The sequence below is a fragment of the Phoxinus phoxinus genome (assembly GCF_949152265.1).
Source record: "Phoxinus phoxinus genome assembly, chromosome: 12".
NCBI lineage: Eukaryota > Metazoa > Chordata > Actinopteri > Cypriniformes > Leuciscidae > Phoxinus > Phoxinus phoxinus.
Genome location: NC_136887.1, coordinates 11,888,844 through 11,909,040, shown reverse-complemented (window position 1 = coordinate 11,909,040; position 20,197 = coordinate 11,888,844). Strand labels below are relative to the sequence as shown.

Here is a 20,197-nt window from a genome sequence, read left to right as displayed (position 1 = left end):
ACCACAAAGGTATCTGGAAACACTCTCTCTCCACACTACAATCTACCGCCATCTCTGCGATATCAGACACCTCCCAACCTCTCTGCTCGGTCTCTCATCACCGATGTGGTAACTCTATCTCCCTCCAGTGCCACTCACAGGACCCGGCTGGTGCGGAACTGCAGATTTTAACCACTCTCTTCCCGGAAAATGTTTATTTAGCTCTGTCTCCCGAGAGCTGCTTCCTCTCTCAGAGCTCAGCCTATGATCAATGACCCATCATATCCTCGTGGCAGTCCTCCTCAACCTTACGCATTATATCTCCTCTCTCTCTTCCTCTCTCTCGCTCTCCTTTTATTCCTTTCTCATTTGCTTTTGCCTGGCTGAAAGTCATTATATGCCCAAGATGAAAAAGTTGCTGTCTCCTCTCAACAAAAGCCTGCGGAGACTAGCGATAGAATACACTGTTAATTTTCCGCAAAATGGCCATTGATGTTTCAGTGCATGCTGTGGTGCTTTAGGTTTGTCCACTAATAATTCTAGATGTGACACATTGTTTTCAGGCCCTGGTAGAAGATGTATACGTCAACAAATCAAAATCACAATTGACTATTTTTACTGTCTTAATAAATGTTGTTGGTTTTATTGTGACTGATTCATTAGTGCACAATTTTTTTTAAAGAAAATAGATTGGTTCACACTTTTAACTGTACTAACATTAAATACCTACAGATACAAGTAAGTACAAGACTGTGTACAATATTTACAGTGTAACTAAATGTTATTCTGGAAAATAGACACATTTATTGCTAATGAGTTTGAGGTTTGGTTCGGTTTAGGACATGGCATGCTAGACACAACAACTACTACTTGCAATTTTTTTTTTTTAATGAGACTCACTGTGTTGCCACAATTTTTCTGGCAGTAAAGGCAGAAACAAGAGGATTACGCGAACATGACACCATTGACAGGCAACACAATGAGGAGGGACACTGGGTGCAAATTTCTATGGGTGTAAACATTGTTGGAAACATTTGGGATGATGTAAGTACACAAGTGAACAAAATATATAACATTATGCTAGTGTTTTTTTTTTTTATCTTACATATTGTGCCTTTAAGCGCTTGATTGGACAAGCAGCTTTTAGAAAAACCTTGAAAACACTAGTGTGTGTATAAAGAGTGTTTTGAAAGTAACACTGTTTTCAAATGTATCCAGATGTAGATATACTGTAAGGCCTTACAGTCAGATCTGGCTCCATTTTTAGTATCAGACCGTTTTCAAAATCCAATCAATTCGAGATGCATAAATGCACGTTTCACATTTTTTACATTACATTTCAATTACATTTAATCCTTTAGCAAAAAACTTTGTTTCTAAAGCAAATTAATTAAATTAACAACAGCGCAACAATATGTAAGTGCTGTGACCAGTCCCAGTTAGTCTAGCAGAGTACATGTAGCAATGGTTTTTCAATACATATAACAAATAAACATACACAGATATAACATTGCCCATGTTTATTTTATTTTATTCCACTGAATACCCAGTTCAGCCTCGTCTCTGTTAATACATAGGCCTATATATAATATGTAACATTTACAAGTAAAATGTTTTCATTTTTGTATATTTGAATAGTTATGTCATGACAACTCTCAGAAGATTGGTATGGTAATAGAGATTGGCATGGTAATGGACAAGGCAATGCTAATGTATTTGGTCTTGGTGGAATAGATCTGCTACACTGCTGCTGCTGCAGAGCAAGTACCGAGACTTGCTACTGCTAATACATTCACAGACATTGCTGTGAGCATGTAAGATATGCTGCTGCTGCTGCACATGTAACATACATGATTTAATCCCTGTATCAGATCTATACAGGTGGAGCTGGGGAAGGTGGAGGGTTTCTGAAAGCGCGCTGCAGACTGCTACCAGCAACACTACCAGTTTGAATGTTGAGCCGCAGCTCATTGGACGCTAATGCAACATCAACCAATCAGCTGTGCTATTTAGATAATGATGTGATCATTACCAAATGGGTCAAAGACTTATCAGCCTGCGCCATCTAGAGTTTCATGCCAGAACTAGGTAAATTCTGAAACGTACAATATGGACGCATTGACAACATTTAAACGTAAACATTATTACGCATTTACAGCAAAAGAAAAGTAGTATTTCTCATGTCTTGTTCAAATGCTCATCATCCAAAACATGGCATGTCGCAATCTGTGACGAAGCAGGCGAGAGCCAATGAGCGTTTGATATCACTGCTGTAAAACATCCCGTAAAGCTTCTTGGGGCAGTCATTTTTTAATTTATAACGAGCGCAGGATTTTACATTAATGGTCGCTGCTAAGAATGGAGATGAAGATCGCTGAATAAAGGCTTGAATCTGAGTCTGTTGCTCGCAATCGTATGGATTTGGAAAACAGCACACAAATAAAAGGAATTTTTTAAAAAGTGAATTTATGTTGTTTTTGGAGTATTTTATGGTTATATGTCAGACACAGCATAGGACTATACTGAGAAAACTGTTTAATAAATGCGACTGAAAACACAATTTAATTGATATGACAATTGAATGAAATAGGATAAAAATGCCACATTTCATTATTCATAAATAAGAATTTGTACACATTTGTGTCTTTAAAGTTGTTGAAACATAAAAATAATATGTTTTAGTGCTGACAATATGTCAGTATTGTACATTTCAGTGTATATGAAAGAGCAAATAAATGTACGTGTGGTAGAACCACACTTTATGTAAAAATACACACAAATACTCATGAGATCACTTTTCCCTGTGTCACATTATGGAAAAGTTGCAAAACAGGTTGCAAATGGTAATTCACATTCACTGTGTAGAAGGCAGACAGTTTATTAAAATGTATATGAAAGTTGTTTATGCTCCAAGCATAAAAATCCTGCATAATGTAATCTACATATAAATACACATATTGAAGATAATACATATTCCTTTGCCCCACACAAGCCGAATACTCACATGTAAGCAGTGCTAATGAGGGCACGGGGCAGGACCTCTCTTCCTGTGCAGTTCAGATGTGTAGAGAATGAGCTAGTATCTTATATCTGGCACAGAAGACCTTCCTCATCCATCATCATCTGTTCACTGGCCTCTGAAGAAATGCCTTAATGGGAAAGGATAATGGATTTTACACATAAGCCAACATGAAAAATTTGCAACCCAAAATTTTCAATTCTATATTAATGTTATTCATTTGTGAGTGAGGCAGGATATTCAAAAAGAAACAAATTTAGAGGAAACTGGGGTTTCCAAGCCGGGAAATAGTTATGGATAACTCCTAGTGAATATGTGACCCGCCACGGAAAGTAAGGACACAAGTCGGCAGCACAACTTTTGAGCAAAATGAGAAAGAAGCGTTTTTTTTCAAAACTGGTGATTTTCGCTTTTTTGCAGAATCTGTTAGTTGAGATCACGAAAAAGCCTCTCCATGTTTTAGATATCAATATTGGTATATTTAAAATCGTACATTTTTAGGTTGAAATCGGCTTGTTTTGAGAGATTATAGCTCGCAGTAGGGGCGTGTCATTGTCTGTGTGTATTTCCATACTGGATAAGCCAGCTTTTGTTTCTTTTGTTATTGCCCCCGCCCTCCAAGGGAACAGCGTGGTAGGACTGGGCGATTTAATATTGATATAAAAAAATATATTGATATATTTTTTTAAATGGGATATGGAATTAGACCATATCGCATCGATATAGTTCAAAGTTGCGCTGTGATCCTTGCTGCAAGCAGTCTGAGTGCTTCTGTAGCAGTCTGCGTCTCAACAGCCCAGTGTACAACGCGACAAATACTCACATTAAATGTTTACGCAGAGGAACAGGACACTGCAGTTCTCAAAAGTTCATTATTTGCATGTGCTTTAAAGCCTTGCCGTTTAAACATGTCATTCGCTGCTGAAGCGCTGTTCTAATGCGCTTTTCTGAGCGCAAACAGCCGACGCGCGCATGTACTAAAAGCCTGTCTAACAGCGCCTGGATACTGGACTAAGTTATCTTTCGAGTCTTTTTGAGCTAATACTGTCAAATACACTCAAGGTTTACATAAAGAAAGTTGGTTATGTCTAAATTGAGAGAAATCTGCGTGTCATATTATGCGTACATATTAGACGCGTTGCTTTCAGGTCTTAAAGCTAGGGTTGGTAATCCTGTTCAGAAACATTTTTTTTTATACTGGGTGAAATGGTCCTTCCATTCTGATAGTAGTCAATACATTATGTGTTCAGAAAAAGGAATGAAACAAATCTGACCTCTGTAGCAGCTGTAGGACAGTAAAAACTCTGACCAATCACTGCCATTCGGTGCGAATGTAAAGAACCAATCAGATGCCTTCATGTCTCGTGCCCGAGCACCACTGCGTGCACAGCAGTGATGCGCGGGTCAATGTATAAACAACCCGCACCCGACCGACGTTTTCAACTAACCCGCCAGTAACTCGGACCGCAAAAAAAAAGAAAGAAAATATTGTACCCGACCCGCGTTTTTTAAAGTAGCTATAGTAAATGCTCATCGCGTCATGGGCCATAGACGGAGGAACTAGGGGTGCGCATTTTTCAGAATGCTGTATGATATAGCCTAGTGTTCTGTAATAAAGGCTTGATTTATTCATTTATTTCGTTTCATTTTCTGAACAATTAAGATGCTGCATGTGTTTATCCAGTCTAATCGATGTGTGCGTCTCTCCCCGGACTTTCCCAACAAAAATCCCGCCCCCTCTCAGCAAATAGGCTACATAAAACTGACATTACTGAGCTATATGCATTTAAAAGTAGCCTATTAAAATGGCACAATGGCATTGCTCAGTTCAACGCGTTGGGAAATCGGGCATTTTGTCCCGCGTCAGCTTTTATTCAAAAGTTAATAACGCGCTCAACATTCAAAAGGTAAATAAGGATTTCCCACTTTCATCTGCAGACTGCTCGTGCGTCATCCTCGCGCATTCAGCCAATAAAGTGTAGACCTGTGTATTTCATAGAACATTGTGTCTAGTACTATATAAATTACAAAGGTAAACGACCCGACCGACCGCGACCCGAATATCATTTAAAATATTTTTGGATGACTCGTAACCGCGGGCGCAGGCACCCGCTCATTTTGGATCAACCCGCGCATCACTGGTCTAGTAGGTACATGCAGCTGACTCCAAATGTGGATGCGCGTTCATGTTTGTGGGGGGGCGTAGCTTTGGACGGAGCACTGACAGGAGGGGGCGGAGCTTAGAAGAGGTGCCACTTTCAAATCTGGCTAGCTCTCCAACATTACCTACTCTAGCTTTAAAGAGACAGTAGCCCTAATAGTAAACGTGCAGCCGCTTGTCCTTAAAGGGATTGTTCACCCAAAAATAAACACTTTGTCATTCTTTACTCACTCTAATGTTGTTTCAAACCTGTATTTATGTATTTCTTGTGCTGAACACAAAATAAGATATTTGGAAGAATGTGGGTAACCAGACAGTTGCTGGTCCCCATTGACTACCATAGGACATAAATATAGAAGTCACTGGGGAACATCAACTGTTTGGTTACCCACATTCTTCCAAATAACTTCAACAGAATAAAGAAACATATTCAGGTTTAAAACAACTTGAGAGAGTAAATGATGACAATTAACTAAACATTTGGGGAGAACTATGCATTTAATGTTAATAAAACAACATGTGCTTTACAGCTTTACAGGGGGAGCTTTACAGGGGGTATGGCTTATCTAAATGAGATGTAAATGAGCCCTATTGTCACTCCCAGCAGCAGAGAGGTGAGAACTGCTCAATCTTTAGAGGCAGATTTCTCCACTTTGAATTTTTTTGAGTGCCTACCTTCAAATGGCCACAATTTATCCAAATATTATCAGATTACCATGTGTTACACATCGTTGGAAAGCTTGGAGACTACACTTTCAGAATCTGTGAATAACTCAAAATGCTCCAGAACCGACTTGTGTCCCTACTTTCCGTGACCGGTCACATATACATCTTTGTAATCACACTCGGCTCTAAACTATTGTCACCGGCTTGAAATTGCTCTAATGCAGTCAAATAAAAGTAATGATAAAAGACTGGAAAATCATGTAGAAATGGTGGTCGAAGGATGTGGGAAGCCTGCAGAACGGAGAAAAGTGTTTGGAGGTCAGGGGTTGAAAAGAAAGAAGCACTGGTGGTGGCGTCAACCGAATAGCAAAGTGGTTTCAGAGGTGTAACAATGGTATTTAAAAATTATTATTTGCAGATTGCATTTAGCAGACATCTTTATCCAAAGTGATTTATGGCATAGAACACAAGTATATATGTTTTCCTTAGTATAATGTGCACAGATGAATCGCACACAGTAAGACCATTAATGTGTACAATAAATTAAATTAATTTAAATGCAGTGTTGACTTTATGTCAATCACTTAGACGCTGACATAAATCTCAATATATCTGCCATATTAGAACATAATTATTCTTAATTACTCTTAACAGCCATTTAGGAAGATTTATGAGTTTTTTTCCCCATTGCTATAAATTGGGGTCTTTTTTCCCCTCTTCAATAAATCTACAGTATATAAACCTGAATCATATTCTATCACATCACATCATATGACAAGTTAAGACATGCAATTTTACCATTTCACCCATTAACGCCTAGTTTCAGCAATAAAACAATATATTTCAATGTAGCGTTTAAATTAGGTAAAATTTTCAAATAGCCCTTGTCATCTTTGATTTAGAATAATTGCCTATTATACTAATTGGCGTCTTATAATGTTGGATATGCCTTTACTTAAAGGTCACTGTAATTGCTTAAATTAGCATAGATCATTATTCACATGATGAACTGCCATATATCTTGCTTGCCAAGACCATCACCCTTATTTGAGAGAGAAACACTATGGAGCAAAAGGACGCAGAAAGTGGTACACTGAGCAATAATCTTCATATAACTTTAAAATAAATACAAGTTAAGGTCTGTTTACAGATGTGTGAAATATGAATTTAATGACACTTTAACATGCTTGTGTATTTTACCTTTCAGGTACCATAATACACAAAAAAAGTCAATATTAATACGAGAGGTGGACAATGAAAATTGCAACTACCACCAAATATAGCGATGGGGGGCATGAATTCAAATCTGTTTGCTAGTCTAACTGGGCTTAGCAGCATCAACAGCCGGTTGTAGTTTCACTCACAGAAAAACAACAACAACACAAGTGTAAAACTAGAAGCAAAAATCAAAGCTGTGCCATCTGTCAGCCAATTTACTTCTAAAATTAAAATCTGATTAAGCAGATTATGTGGGTGGCCCTAATTCAATTCGTATCAAGTTTAATCAGTTCAAAAAACAAGTCGTGTACGCAGCTAAAATAGTCACATAAATACAGGCAAATGACATTTATCTTATCAAGCATATTGCTTTATGTTGCTCTCTACAGCCTGCAGTGAAGTGTTGCAGGAGTTCACCATATCAAGGCCTGACAGACGCAGGTGCGGAATACTTAGCGACCCATGATTGTCTGCATATCAAGACTCCCGGCGGATTTCTCTGCTAAATATTGGTGAGGTGAGCGGATAGGATTGTTTGCTGTGCTGAGAGGCTTTGATATGTGTGCTGGTATTTATTTTTACTCTTCTTCTCTATCAGTCCTGGCAGTCCTAGGCTGCCACTCAGAGAGATATCGAGAACTGATGTGGGTACTAGACATGTGGGAGACATCGCTGCTGTGATGAATCTGAATCCCTTGCTCTAGATCTGTGTGTGCGCGCATGTGAGCATGCTCTTGCTCAGCTCAGCTGTTTATTTATAGCTCCTCTACAGCTCAGAGCTCAACTCCCAAACGCTCCTTCTCATAAAACTCTATTTCTGCATCTACACACACCCAAATCCCACAAGTATTCGTTTTTTGGAGGGAATTTCATGTTCTTTCTGTCTTTTTATTTTCTGATTTCACACTTATGAGTGGCATTTTGTATGTCATGTTTGTGACAATATTTTCTCGCTCACTGGTTTCTGCTACATCATGATTGCGGTTATTATCTAGAAAGCGTTTCTCAAATGGTGTTGTTTCAGGACAAGTGGTGACCCTACAGTACTAAAACCGTCTATTTTTAAAAAGTTGACATTTGTTCTTAAATCTACTAATATTAATAATTAAAACGAATATTTATAAATTAAAATACATTAAGATAACTAAGACTTGATCTATATAAGCAATGTTTTGCTCTCATTTGCTAGATATGTGAATATACCTATACCATAACCCTAGTGATATATATATATATATATATATATATATATATATATATATATATATATATATATATATATATATATTATATTATATTTTTTTTATATTTGTGTGTGTGTGTGTGTGTGTGTGTGCGTCACACTATATTTTAACTAATTTAGTTATTTAATGTTATCAAATGAAACTTTTTCCCAAACAATTGATGTATTATTAATATTTAATTTCTTAACACTATAGTTAACTGAGTGAGTTAGCATTAACTAACAATGAAGTTATTGTTAGGCATTAAGGCACTTATTGTTAATAATATATATTTTATTATTATTATTAATAATATTACTAATATGTTTTTAATCTAACTAAATTTTAATATATATGTTAACATTAGTTAATGCACTTTGAACTAAAACGAAAAACAATATATTTTGGGGGCATTTCTATAAACTAGCATTCACAGACTAACAAATGCATTCAAAAATCTGTATATTGGCCATTATTCGTTCATGTTAACAAATGAGACAAATGAGTGTTACTAAATTTGCTATGGTTAGTTGCATTTTACTGTTTGCATCCACCATAGTTGTTTCCCCCTGCTGCATCAACCCCTTCAGACCAGATCTGTGACCCAGCGTTTGAGAACCACTGATCTATTAGCATCTGTTCGTTTTCATTTCCCTCCCTTTAGAGTTCAGTTCGTCCTTTAGTTATCCATCTTGACCTAACCCTTATACTCTCACTGTGAGTGTCTCCAGATTAACAAAATGATAATAAAACCTTTACAAGAAAATAAAAACAAATGGTACACATCCTCATGACGGGGCCACACCATCTTATTATTCAACTCAAGCACTGTCCATTCATCATCATGAAGTGACCTTAAAGTTATTGTCCGGAACCCTGTAAAAACTGGGTTAGCCGAGGGCTCAGTTGCACTTCCAACATGTCTCTTTTTAGAGCTTTTCCCATAATGCACTAAGGCAACCCTCTTTAGAAGAGCTCTTTTTTACTTTGTGTCAAAAGCTGAGCCATGTTAGATCACCAAAGCAGTAGGAGTCATGATCACTTAGCGCTGTTAGATTTATAATTACTGTTTTGATAAGAACACGGTTTGCTCCTTGCAAGCATTGCGATGAGACGCAGAACTGAGTGACTAACTGGTTGTGAGTCACGCGACAAAAAGACTATTAAAAGCATTGGAGGCTACAGTCCATCAGGCAAGTAACATTTCCTCGCGTTGCATGGCTATCCCACACTTGGTCTCGATCATACAGCTTATGTCTAGTGACCGGAAAATAGTGGCCTTTAACTTGTTAATGGACTGGCAGTTGCGGCATGATCGTTCTTGTATAAACTCCATGGTTGCGGAAGCGCAAGATGGGTTTTACATGTGGTTCCCCACCCAAAGTCATTACCCCAAATCTACTCATAATTTAGATGATATCTTAGCTGTCGGTTTTGATGGATGGCTCATTTGGGAAGACTGTCTGATCATTCATCAGTAATTTGCAGGAACCTGTATGGTCACCAGATGTGCGATTAGATACATAATTATACGGATCCTTCTCGGCCGCATTAAGCATCCCTCATTTTCATCCAAATTGGACTCGGTTGAAGAAAAACTTTCTTTTCCAACTTCGTTTCTGCTGAGAAAATTAAGATCAACTGAGTTTGTAGTGGTGGTTAACATTAATCAAATTTTCAGTGCTCAATTATTCCACATAAATCAACGTCTGAGTTCAAATCTGTCTGTGTAAGGTGTGTGAAGAACTGTGAAGATAATTCTGCCAAATATCGAGCATGCCCAAGTGCTAAAGCCAAACCGGTAATCCATATCTGTCCCGTCTGTTCAAGACAGATGACCAAGGGTTCGTTATCATGCAGCCTGGTACATTCACGATTCAGAAACTCTACAATAAAACAACATACATTTCCCTCGGAAAACTTTTCTCGACTGCATGAACCGCTCATTAGTTCGAGTTTCCAGTCTGTTGCACATGTTCAGATGGCATGTGCTGTTGGAAAATAAGTGAGCTTTTTCTCTGATGCAAGTGGTATTCGTCAACAACCTTAACCTCCTCTATTTCTCCTTAAGATGTATCCTGTGTTGTCAGATCTTGGCTGGGACTCTTTTCGGAATTACATCTCCGCCCATACGGGAGGCTGCAAGATTGATTAACTAATCCGTGCATGATTGATGCCCGAGCCTTTAGCATTTACCATGTGTTCCTGCTAAGCGCTATCAGCCATGTGCACCCACTTTTACCGGCTCTTGCATCCCAGGCTCCCCGTGGCCCCATCCTAGGCTGTCTTATATCATCACAGTGACCACTAAATCACTCCAATAGTTTAACCCAGGATGATTTATGTCAGTGGTGGAACATTGCTTATGCTGTTTATTTTGGTCATATTGAAGGAGATCTGGCTGAGCGAGGCCTCGGGAAGGTCAAACTGGAGGCTATAAACGGAACGGAAATGAATGACAATGTGCAAGGTGTGATTGTGCATGCGTGCTTAGGTTTGACCCTGTGCATTGTTGGAAAATAAGCTTTTTTAATGCTATTTGACCACAAAAAAATGATTTGTGTTAATAATATATGAATATATATATTTTCTGATATGAAATGTTATTTAATTGTGAGTTTGGCAAGCGGTTTTTTAAATTTCTGAAGATTTCAAGTAGATAGGACTTGGTCTTGGATGCCCAAAATAGCTGCCCAGAGGCAAATACACATCCCAAATTTTACAGGGAGCGCTGGTAAAAGTATTATTCTGGTTGAGTACCAACTGTATGGCCACAAAGTGAACAGACTTTCCTTGAAAAGGACCGAAGTGTAAAAGATTATAAAAAAAAAAAATAAAAAAAAAGGCAGGGTCTTGGTTCTGTGCATTGGTTGTTGATTGGATATAGAGATGTGGCGGTTACACTCAAAAGTGGAGGCAGATGATCATGTTTGCAAGAATGAGTTTAAGCGGACTCAATGATAGGAGAAGTCTTGCATACATCACCCGACAGAATATCGAGTTTTGATTACACATGTATACTAACATCACTAGCAAATGATTTAAAAAAAATAGTAATAATAAAAAAAAAATTGGTACTATTAATAGCATACATGTTTTTATTGAATTTTTTTTTTTACATTGTAAAATGTCTGTTAATGTTTTTAAACTGGTTTTTAAAGTGGTTCTGAACCAGGGATCCGGGGCCCATTAGAGAACCTTAGCAAACTTCCAAGGGTACAGGATGACTTCAAAATATTCTCACCTAAATAAAAAAGTTAAAAAAAAAACACAAATAGTGTGTTTATTTTAAAACAAATAGTGTGTTTATAATATTTTTGCAAATAGCTTAAATGAGGATTCAATGACTCATTTGCACCGAATTTATACAATAACACCATGGGCCCTATTTTACCGATCTGAAACGCAAGTGTCAAAGCGCAAAGCGCAAGTAACTTTGTGGGCGGATCCCGGCGCTGTTGCTATTTTCCCGGCGGGATAAATGACTCTTGCGCCTGGCGCAAATGTAAAAGGGGTTGGTCTGAAGTCGCTTCATTATTCATAGGTGTGTTTTGGGCGTAACGTGAAATAAACCAATCAGAGCGTCCTCTCACATTCCCTTTAAGAGCCGGCACGCTTGTTCCATGGCGGATCGCTATTATAACGGCGGATTTGCCGGCGCACGCCAGGAGCATTTCACTGCCGAGGAGACCGACGTTCTCGTCAGGGCCGTAAAACACAGAGAAGTGACAATGGGGATGATGGGAGAAACCCACCCAAATCAGCTACGGTTAAACAGGCGTATATTTTGGGTAAATGTGTAGCCTAATCTATATATATATATTTTTTAATCTAGATAGATCTTTTTCACATCTTCACGGACACAACAATGATTTCCCTCGTGTGTTAATATTTTTCCTTGTAATAATGTATGATTTGCAAAAATGAAAACTGCTGCGTCTGTTTATATTAAAGAATCAAAGTGGATGCGCGTTACAGTTTTTCTCAGTCGCTTTGGTGCATTTCTCACATCACTATTTACACTTGCACAACAGTTAATGCAGTTCTCAAAACAATTAGTACAAACTGCAAAACCTAGTTGATAACCTGCAAAAGCGTGTCACTTGCTCAAAATGGATAGCTCATTCCTCAAAAGCAAGTATTCATGTCAATGAAAGTGTCAGTGTCATCAAGATGAAAAGTCTTGACACCATTGCTTATGAACAAGATAGTCAAATGGCTTTGTCATGTTTTCATTATGACAGTTTATTCTGTAAATGTTTTCCAATGCAAAAAAGTCAGATATTGGTGACACTACCTGAAAATGCTCAAGACAGCACTATATACTATTTGCACAGCCATTTGAAAAATACAGTAAAGTTACACATTACTGTATTTAGTGAGGTAACTACAAGACACTGAATGTTTCACATTTTTACTGCATATGCTCTTTGCAATTCTAATTTGTTCACAGCATTGTGCAAAATAAAAAATACACCCTTATTTACAACAAACATAAACTCCCTTTGGGTAGAGCTGTGCACAACTGTAAATAATATTGCAGTACATATTGGAACTGAACATACAACATACATATAGTACTGTAATCATTCATGCACATCCAGACGTTCCTCTCTGTCTGGCCACATAATTTCATCTGCATCACAGCGAATATCATCTCTTGCAATGCAATCCAAAACAACAACATGCTTGCTCAGATGGTCTCCAGTTAGACCCCTCTCATTCTCAGGGATTATGTCCCTGTAAAGAGTGTCTAACAAAGTCAGCAGATGTTTCATTGTGAGGCCGTGATTGACAACATTTGTACCCCTGTTGTACCCCTAACATTTGTACCACAATTGTACCCCTGATTTCATCAGGGATCCACCTATGTACTTGGCCTCTTCTTCCCCTTCCCCGTCCCCGTCCTGCACCGCACTCGCACCCTCACCCGCACCCACACCCCTCTTCCACGAGGCTGGCCTTACATTTCTGTATGAATGCGTTGAAATGGTACACACTATGTCCTGCTTGGTTCATATATGCTTGTAAAGTGGGGGTTTATGGGATTCAGCTCTGACAGTGATTGTAGAGAAGTGGCTTATCATTGGTTGCAAATGCTTCACACACCCCTTCGCATCAGTGAAAGTTGAGATTCACCTAAGATAAATTGTTCAACTTAGGAGAGATTTTCAAAAATGATTTAAAAACAATTGTAAAATTTGCTTGACGGATTTTGACAACTAGTTCAACATTTTTGTATGTAATGACTCAAGCAAGGAAAGGAGGACTATTAGTTTTATATGGAATGACTATTCAGCATTCACAAGTAGTTAATTTTGACTGACATGACATAAGCAAATGATAATGTTATAAAACAGCAGAGAGTTGTATGAAAGCAATTGATGCATGTCCAAAAGCATTTGCAATTTGTTCGAAGGAATGAGAAACGGCTACTATGATGAGCACAAATGACTAAATGTTGTGGAGGTTGAACTAACTGTTGTGCAAATGTAAATAATGATGTGAGAAATGCACCAAAGCGACTGAGAAAAACTGTAACATAATGGCCAAGCACGCGCCCTTAAAATACCATATCACTAACGCGCAACGCGCCACTGTCTTTAGACTGTTTTTTTCCTGGTCAGTGGCGCAATTGCTGTCTAAAACTGGAAAATAGCACCATGGAAGTTTTATGCCGAAACACGCCTCCTCTTTGCGCTCTTACCGCCCCCCGCGAGCGCAAGTTCATTCCCTAATTTACCGACGTGCGTCTGTGGAGGGAAAAGTCCGCTGTGCGCGGGTGCAAAATAGGAATGATACATGCGTCGGTGTTCAAAGTCAATTGCGCTGGGTGCAAGATAGGGCCCCATAAGTCTCTTATCAACACCTACTGGTGAGAATATGTAACCTGCAGAAAGATTCAATGAACAAATCTGAATGAATCATGCCATTGAGATGAATCAAAATCCCACTACATGCAATGCAGCATGCATTATATTTCACATTTACATTAAGTCATTTAGCAGACGCCTTTGTCCAAAGCGACTTACAAATGAGGACCAAAGCAAGCGAGTCATTGTGAAGAGGCAAAAACAACGCAAGAAGTGCTCAAAATACTAAGTTCAGTCATTGCTCAGAGTAGCATAAGCCAGACAAGGGAGGATTAAAATATATATATATATATATATATATATATATATATATATATATATTAGGTTAAGTGCTCACGGAAGAGACAAGTTTTCAGTTGTCTTTTGAATGTAGTCAGGGATTCTGCCTTCCGGACAAGGGTAGGGAGATCTTTCCACCAGAAGGGAACCGTGAATGAGAATGTTCTGGAGAGTAATTTTGAGGCTCTCTGTGACGATACCTCGAGCCGTCGCTTATTGACCGATCGTAGGCTTCTGGTAGGGATATAGACTCGTAGGAACGAGTGAAAGTAGGAGGGAGCTGAGCCTGTGGTAGATCTGTAAGAAAGTGTCAATGCCTTGAACTTGATGCGAGCCGCGAGTGGTAGCCAGTGCCCGAGAGATGAATAGAGGAGAGACGGTCGTTGGCCCTTTTAGGCTCGTTGAAGACAAGAACATTCTGGATCATTTGTAGAGGTTTAGTTGAGCCAGAAGAGCATTGCAGGAATCAAGCCTAGAAATAACCAGGGCCTGGACGAGAAGTTGTGTTGCATTCTCAGTTAGGACAGACCTGATCTTCCTGATGTTGTGCAGTGCAAACCTGCATGATTGAGCTGTCTTTGTAATGTCGTCTGTGAAGGTCAGCTGGTCATCAAATATTACTCCAAGGTTTCTGACCGACCTTGACGGGGTGATTGTTGATTAATCTACCTGGATAGTGAAGTCGTGCTTTAGAGACGGATTGGCAGGGAGGACGAGAAGCTCAGTCTTTGCCAGGTTGAGCTGCAGGTGATGTTCCTTCATCCATGCCGAGATGTCCGCCAGACAGCAAACACACATTAGATGTATCTTTTTTATGCAAGTGTTTTAATGAGTAATACAATTAATTGCATGGAAATACCAAGTAAAGCCTTATCTGATTTGCAAATCCCTTTCCTGGCTTAGACAATATTAATTTATATAATTTGAATTGAGTATCAGGGCTTGAAAAGATCAGATTTAAGATGGATCAAAGTGCATCAGAAGCCACTAAGTAATCCTTCCTAACCTTTTCATGACATTCAAACGATGCATGCCATTGATTATAAGGTGATCCAGATCTAGTTCCTCCTTTCCTCTGAAGTGCTTCACATTCTGTATGCCTTCACATCACATCCAGAGCTTTGACACTTCTCCGAGTTTCCCCGCATTCATTTCAGGGATCATTTTAGCTCTCCTCTTGACTACTCCAAGCCCCTCCTGCATTCGAACGCAATTAATTTCATCTCCCGAAATGAAATGGCATGTCTGGAGTGCGATGTGAATTATTGAAGCGCGGTGGACTTCTGCCAGTGTCATTGAGGGACGGACTCCCGCAGCTCTGCCAAAAAAGCCGTCCGCGTGGCTCTGAAGTCACCATCCCCAAATCCACTTTTGTGTTGCGCTCGACGGGCCTGCTGATGGAACCATATGCTTACGCTACACCCGTGTATCTAACGTGTCATAAATCAAGTCTGGCGGTCTGTCTTGTGCTTCGCTGTTGTATAGAGCTAGGATATACCCAGTTTGACGTGCACAGGAACGCTCTTCTGCGAAAGTAAATTGCCTCACATGTTTTATGACAGCACATCCCCTAAAGCAGGACGCTTCTGCATGTCAAACAGTGTAAGGCACTCAGTCGGCTTGATAATAAATAGCAGGCAATTAAAGAGAACACTGATATCCAATACTTCCACAAAACATGTTTTAAACATGAGGACTTATGATATATACAACTGAATCTATTTGATTTTATCACCACCCAGCATGACAACCGTGTCAGTTTGATGCATTGACATCATTTTTACTTTGACTTTTTTGGGGGGTTAAATGGATTCAGACAACTTTGTGAGTAAACATCAGCTTTTATTGACCACGTTTATTATTTGCTTACCTTTGCTATGTTGAACCTGTCAGACTTTTTATTTCTAAGCCCGTGTTACCGTTTTATTGTGCTTAAAGATATTTTTTTCTTGGTATTTGCTATAAAGTGGTGTTATTTGGAATGTCTAGTGAAAAACCACCAGCGATAGGAACAATTTGACCGAGGCTGTGAGCAAGTGCTCTGGAACTAAAAAGGCCTTTTTCATTTCCTAAACCGGTTTGTGCTCGTGCCCTCAAACTGTGCAGAATTCAGGACCATTGAAAGGGTCGAACAAAGCCACATGACTGACTGGAACCGGTCCACAACTCAATGCTGATCCATCTTAACAGGCATAATTCCTGTTCCTCAAAAAGCAGAACATGGTGCTATAGCAACACCAAAGCCATGAGTTAGTTTCCCAAAGAATGCAAAAACTGATGAAAAAGTTTACTTTGAACGTAAAGTACTCTTTCATTCAAAAGTGTGGGGTCAGTAAGATTTTTTTTAAATAAATTATCACTTTTACTTAGTAAGGACACATTCATTTGATCAAAAGTGACAGTATGTTACAAACAATTTCTATTTCAAACAAATGCTGTTCTTTTGAACTGTTTTATTCATCAAGGAATGAAGTATCAAGGAAAAAAATATGATGGTTTCCAAAAAAAAAAAAAGAAGCAGCATCACACCTGTTTTCAACTTAGGTAAATATAAGAAATGTTTCTTGAGCAGCATATTATAATGATTTCTAAAGGATCATGTGACACTGAATAGCACAATAGCACACAGTACAACAGGCTGAATAGGTGTCCGGTATGTTAACGTAACGCATTGAAAGTTATTCAGCTACACAATAGCATTAAGAACACCTGGGAGGCTGAATAGGTTAAATTAACATAAGCCAGCGAGTCCAACAAGAAAGTTACCGGTAAGCAAGTTCACCAAGCTCCCGCGATCTCATTCCACAACACTGAATCCATTGACTTCTTCCTCGGTGTCGCTTCTGAACAACAGCTAACTAGAGCGCCCTCTCGTGGCTGAGACGGTAATGTTTTCTCTTGGTTCATCTCAGTCAGTATGAATTAATTTTGATATATAAGTCGCACCTGACTATAAGTCGCAGGACCAGCCAAACAATGAAACAAGTGCGACTATCCGGAAAATACGGTACATTTAAAAATGTTAAATAAAACACAATATTTCTGTCTTACCAATCTTACCAACCAAAAACTTTTGACTCTTTGGATAGCATTTGCCAACTGAATTACACCGTAGTTTTACCGTGTTTTATGTCCCTTTATAGCTTTTCAGACTATTAATCGTTGTTGTATGGAAAACAGCTGCACGAAGATTCTTCAAAATGTTTCCTTTAGTGTTACACTGAACAACAAAAATGACATAAGGGTCAGCAAACATGATAGGGTTCAGAAACACTATTTATCAGTGCAGGATACACTAGATGCCAGTGTCATTGTTTGGTGAGTGAGTTGAGGAAAAGCTCTCCTCAGTCATGGAGGATGAGGACTGAACAAAATTGGATCCCCAGCCTGAACTTCTGTGCCAAGTGCTCAGTTCCAACCGCTCCACTCCAACTGCACCGTGAGGACGCCAACTTCATTTTCCTGATTCTACTGCAAGAATATTACCCAGTATTTACACGGCTCAGGGCTCACTCTCCCTCTTGTTCTCTGTCACCAATGTTTAAAAGAATTTAGCGTGAGAAGCTGTTAAATGAGCTAAATGAGACATGCGGGAGGTTATGTTACACTTATGATTGCTTAAATTATAGTAGACAATAATGTTTCTGAGAAAATAAATAAATAAATACCTGTCACTTAATTATTGGGTTTCTATCACAGATCATAAATAAACATCATATACATTACTTTATATGCAATAGAATATAGCAGGGTTCCACAGCCCTGAAGAGACATTGCCCTGCAGAGTTTAGCTCAAACCATTATCAAACTCACCTACCTGCAACTGTATAGGGACTCTGAAGGCCTTGAGCATGTCCAGGTGTGTTTCAGACTAGGGTTGGAACTAAACTCTGAAAGGCAGTGGTCCTCCAGAATCGGATCTGAGGATCCCAGCTTTAAAGATATCAGCTTTGTTTATTAACAACATGCTCATGTACAGGCAAATACGAGATATTACGCACAAAATCCAGAGCTGTAAAATGTTCTAGCGGTAGTGCAAAAGTAAAGCACAACTTCCCATCCACATACACAGTGGATCTCTATAACGTAATGACATCTGATGTCCAAATGAAACGTACTTTTGCATACATTACATTTTTGCTTGGAATTGAGTTGGTGGTGGTGCATCTGGTCCTTCATTCTTATGACTTTCTCATTTTGTGCTGCCTCATTTAAAACATTGAGGGGCATTTTGAGTTTCATTTACAAATACAGTGTCTTCAGTAAAGTTATTAGTAACACTTTACTACAAGGTCCTATAAGTTAACATTAGTTTATGCATCAACTAACTTTAACAATAAGCAATGCGTTAGAGTATTTATATCATCATATTATTTCGATATAGTCCACTTTAGACATTCTACTAACCAAGTAACTTTGCAACTACATGTCAACTACAAGTCATTGAAGTATGACTGTCGACTTAATATCTGCAAACACTGTATTATGATGCTCCTTAAACAGACATTCTACATAGTAACTTTGCAAGTACAGTACGTCAATTAATTATAGTAATCATAAACCTAACAGTTTGCTAATAATTTTATGAGAGCGAGTTGTCATGTAGTTGCACTCTAGTTATTTGTTTCTAAAGTGGAGCATCAAAATAGTGTGTAACCGGCAGTTTCCAACAATCGCCATGGTTTTTGAGATAATAATAATAGAGTGATTATGTACCTCTGCTAAGAATTGCATAATGACTTCAAGGATTCCTTTCAGAAGAGTCAAGTAGGGTGAAATGCCATGGCCAGTGATCACTCTTGTACAGTGAACTGTTATCTCACTGCCTCTCTATGCTGACTCAGCTCAGTGTAAATTTATTTCAGCTGTCCATTCAGAAATAATTACATTTTCAGTGCCCATGACTTTCCTCTCTCTACTTCCATTTAGGTACTTTACTTGTTCTATTATGCAAAAAAATGTGGTAATATATATTATTTCAGAAATTGTATTTAATCTAGCTTATTTAAGCTTCAAGTGAATGTGACATTTTATATTTAATACATCATTTTTTTATAAAAAAAAAAAAGTTTCAGAAGCTGTCGTTACAAAATTCACACACACGCACGCACGCACGCACACACAGTGAAAATATGATTTGCTTGTTTTATTTCAAGAGTTCTGAAACCAAACAATAGCTTAAAGGTTTACTTCACCACTGGTAAAATGGGCTTTCAATAAAATGTGGCTGCTTATACAACAGAATTTTTTTTTTTAAATCGATGTTACCTGACTAGATAAAACAGGCTGCCGTCTTCCCTTTTGCCAAATAGGTTGGAAACCTTCAACACCCATAATGCACTGTGTATGTTGCCGTCCAAGGCCACTCCCACCCGTCTGCTATGAAAACACTTACCAGAGTCAAATAATGCCTTGGTTTAGCAAATACTTTTCACTCGCATTACACACACTTGCACTCACAGACTATAGTCACAAACCTGTATTCTGAATTTGAAGCTGCAGACGAGTAGTCACAAATGTGTAAAATGCCATTCACAGAAATACAATGACAGACACAAACTTGTAATATATTTGCATTTAATCTTACATTCACATTCGCAGTGCAACCTCAATTAGGCACTTGCAACTTCTCAAATCTGTCACTGCAATTTCAAATTGTGCGCATTGCCTTTTGCTACTCGTTTCGCGATATATTAGGCGCAAAACTAACTTGTGGACTTGCAACTCAGTGGCAGCAAGAGAGAAAGGGGGGCAGGTGCGGGGGGGGGGGGGGGCTGTA

The 20,197-nt window shown here is 38.7% G+C and overlaps 1 long non-coding RNA gene across 1 annotated transcript in view; it reads right to left on the bottom strand.

Moving 5' to 3' along the window:
* Positions 1 to 2,584: 2,584 nt before the first annotated feature.
* The window catches only part of LOC307008535, a 176,943-nt gene continuing 159,330 nt past the window's right edge, over positions 2,585 to 20,197 (bottom strand). Inside the window, exon 3 of the long non-coding RNA XR_013799847.1 lies at positions 2,585 to 3,128. This is a non-coding gene — a long non-coding RNA (uncharacterized lncRNA). The remainder of the gene's footprint in view (positions 3,129 to 20,197) is intronic.